Here is a 630-nt window from a genome sequence, read left to right on the forward strand (position 1 = left end):
GCTCTGTCGCCCGGGCTGGAGTGCAGTGGCCGGATCTCAGCTCACTGCAAGCTCCGCCTCCCGGGTTTACGCCATTCTCCTGCCTCAGCCTCCCGAGTAGCTGGGACTACAGGCGCCCGCCGCCTCGCCCGGCTAGTTTTTTGTATTTTTTAGTAGAGACGGGGTTTCACCGTGTTCGCCAGGATGGTCTCGATCTCCTGACCTCGTGATCCGCCCGTCTCGGCCTCCCAAAGTGCTGGGATTACAGGCTTGAGCCACCGCGCCCGGCTAAACACCCCTTTTAAAATTTATTTTATTTATTTATTTATTTATTTATTTATTTATTTATTTATTTATTATATTTTAAGTTGTGGGATACATGTGCAGAACGTGCAGGTTTGTTACATAGGTATACATGTGCCACGGTAGTTTGCTGCACCCATCAACCTACCATCCTAGGTTTTAAGCCCCGCATTCATTAGGTATTTGTCCTAATGCTCTCCCTCCCATTGCCCCCCATCCCTTGACAGGCCGCCGTGTGTGATGTTCCCCTCTCTGTGTCCATGTGTTCTCATTGTTCAACTCCCACTTTTGAGTGAGAACATGCGGTGTTTGGTTTTCTGTATGAACACCCCTTTCACAGCAAACAGG

Source organism: Theropithecus gelada, unplaced genomic scaffold (genome assembly GCF_003255815.1).
Source record: "Theropithecus gelada isolate Dixy unplaced genomic scaffold, Tgel_1.0 HiC_scaffold_15884, whole genome shotgun sequence".
NCBI classification, from domain to species: Eukaryota; Metazoa; Chordata; class Mammalia; order Primates; family Cercopithecidae; genus Theropithecus; species Theropithecus gelada.